Below are 3,080 nucleotides of genomic sequence, written 5' to 3'. Positions count from 1 at the left end.
ACCAAGCACGATTGCTGGGAAAGAGGTCACATGAGAAAAAATGCAGTAGTTAACACATACATAGGATCCATAGTTTGCTATCCCGATCATGTCAGAAAATTGATTAAAATGAAACGGTGCAGACTAAAACCCAACTTACTTTTGGTGCCCAACAGACTCCTCAACTGAGTCTGCATCTCACTGACGCCGGGTTTGGACGGGAAGCCGAAACTATAGTTGCATATCGCTAGCTCGCGGAGCTTTGCAAGTGGACTACCTGCACAGCGAGGCTTCGTGAGACGGCTGCATGGGCGAAGCAGCTACCCAGATTCCGGATGTAGTAACCGAACAAGTCTCAACCTAGCGTGAGCAGCTGTGGAGGGCGGGCCAATCACAACATCAAACTAACAAGTGCATCATTGTATTAGGGTAGCCTGCTGCTAATCAAATACCGTCTGATATTATCATTTAGCTGTAGACAGACAACCAACAGGAACGTTAATGTTTTCTTCTGCCCCACTTAACTCTTGCTATTTTAACCTAACTTGTTAACTTTGTATACTAGCTAGTGCAGTTTTATTCATTAAACAGTTCTACATTAGAAAGCAAAACGTAGGCATCATACAGTAGCTGAATAAATTGCAATACTTACAAATGACTGGCTGGAAAGAGGTCACATGAGAAGAAATGCAGTAGTTTACACAGACATAGGATCCATAGTTTGCTATCCCGATCATGTCAGGAAATTAATCAAAATGAAACGGTGCAGACTAAAACCCAACTACTAATTGTAAGCCTCACAGAATGGTAAAGTTATGGTACATTATGACACTTTGGCATTATTGTTCGTATCATACTTATTGTACATCTGGCAACGCTGGTTAAACTGTTCTTTTGTTCCAGCTTAGTTCAACCTAGCTAGCCATGGCTAACTAATATATATTAGTCAGCAATGGCTAGATTGAAATAAGAATGTAAAGTTGACATCATGCTATGTTAATGTTGTTGACATACATCATTTTCAGAATCTTACTCATATATCACTAATTAAATAAAAAGAATATTCTACCTGACGTATATTAGCATTAGCTTGATTAAGTATCAGGACAATTAACTTCATGTGAGCTTAAAAGAAGGTTTAACCTTACCTCGTGATATTAAATTCAACACGTCCGTAGCAGTAAAATAGAACACCTTTTTCATTTGTGAAATGGTCGCTTAGTGTTGACAGTTATTTCGCATGAAAAATCAAAAGAGTCTGTAAAATGGGCGAGATGCCTGTACCAAGATGGCGGCAGAAGATGCATCTCACAAGCCGAGGCGGTTAGCACATTCTCTATTAGCTAATAAAGTTCATTAACAGTCCACAAAAAAACAGCTTTCACAAAAAGTTGATAGATGATAGATAGATGAATGAATTGAAATACTTACAAATGGGCTAACGCATCGACCAGAGTGTGTAGAAAGGGGATAAAGCCAAATGTTTTTTTGCTGGCGGACGTAAAATGGCGTTACAGATTTTCAAACTGCACCAACAGTCAAGTCACAATATTAACTGTAAAATAACTGTTGGTAGCAGGATATCTAATTAATGCATTTTGGTCATCATATAAAATAGTGTCATGTAGCCTATTGTTTTTATGTTAAAACTAGCTAGAAGACCAATAACAAAAAAAACACAGTATCATAAGTTAAACTGTTGAATGACCTGTCAGCTGAGTTGTTAGCTGTTAGCTGAACCTAACATTACATTATTTAGATTAAAATAAGAATTTACAATAAAATTACAAAACATGCCATTGAAATAGCTAATACTAGGTCGTGGCACTGCATTGTAAACGGTTAGATTTAAAATGAAATAAAAAAATAAATACACAATATATGCCCATTAATGGGGTTTTTACTCACCAAGAACAAAGTTTCTTTTTTTAGCCAAACTCCAAGAAACACGCACCAACTGCTGTGCACTTGAGGAGTCCAGAAGACAACATTATGTTCATGTATGTTTATAATTTTTGTAAAGCTAGCCGCTGTATTTTGTTTGTTTCATGGGATTAATCAATAATTGAATCTAAACACTCTCGCAGGAGGCAAATTTGCGATTCCTAGGATGGTAAGGCATTACACGCCCTACCCCTGTCTCTGATTGGCTAGTACTCGTTGCCTTAGTTGGTTGGATTGGTTAGGTTTAGACATGAGGAGTTAGATTGGTTAGGATTGGGTTCAGAATACCGGGGTAAGCCAATCAGAGGCAGAGTAGGGCGGGACATGCCTTCGCCATCTTAGGGAAACGCAAATTCGTCTTGTTGTGTTGTGCTGCCCTCTGCTGATCGTTAAACACAATTCAGGCTGGTTTCATCAAGAGAAAACATTCACCTCACTTACTAAAGACTTGTGACATTCACTATTTCAAGACAAAAAACGGTGTAGTTGAGATTATAGACAGATTTACAACATTTCCATGCAAAAGGCTAAATTTGAAACCAGTGGTAGTGTATTTAGAACGTTTAATACATCAAAAAGTACTAAGAACACATTAAAAATACTAAAAAGTCCTGCATTGAAAATGTTTCTTAATCAATCAAATGTAGATAATGTATTAAACAGATAAAAATGTCCCCTGTGACTGTTAAACTATTATATAGACTTCTATCATATATAGGCCTATCATTATTTTCTCCATTAACTGATTGTTTGGTTTGTAAAATAGTGAAAATAGTGAGAAATAGCATCAGGACTACCCAGAGCCCAAAGTGACACTGAGTCACAATGTTTGTTTTATCCAGCCAACGGTCCTCAACATTATAACAAATACATTCACATTATTAAAAGGTTTATACATGTAAAATGACTTCAACTATCAATGTATTTTTCACATTAGGCTACTCTTCTGTCAATTGGCTAAATGATTGATGGACCAATGGTTTCAGCTATAACACAAAGGTATATACACAGTTTATACTTATAAATACTTATAACAAAACATTTTATAAGCACAAATCTTATAATTTGTAAAACAACTGTCTGTCAGATAAATGTAGTAGAGTAGAAAATCCTCAAGTAAAGTAGGCTACAAGTAGTAGGCTACCTTAAATTTGTAC

The sequence above is a fragment of the Perca fluviatilis genome, chromosome 9 (assembly GCF_010015445.1).
Source record: "Perca fluviatilis chromosome 9, GENO_Pfluv_1.0, whole genome shotgun sequence".
In the NCBI taxonomy this organism is placed as follows: Eukaryota; Metazoa; Chordata; class Actinopteri; order Perciformes; family Percidae; genus Perca; species Perca fluviatilis.
This window is presented reverse-complemented; position numbering follows the sequence as displayed.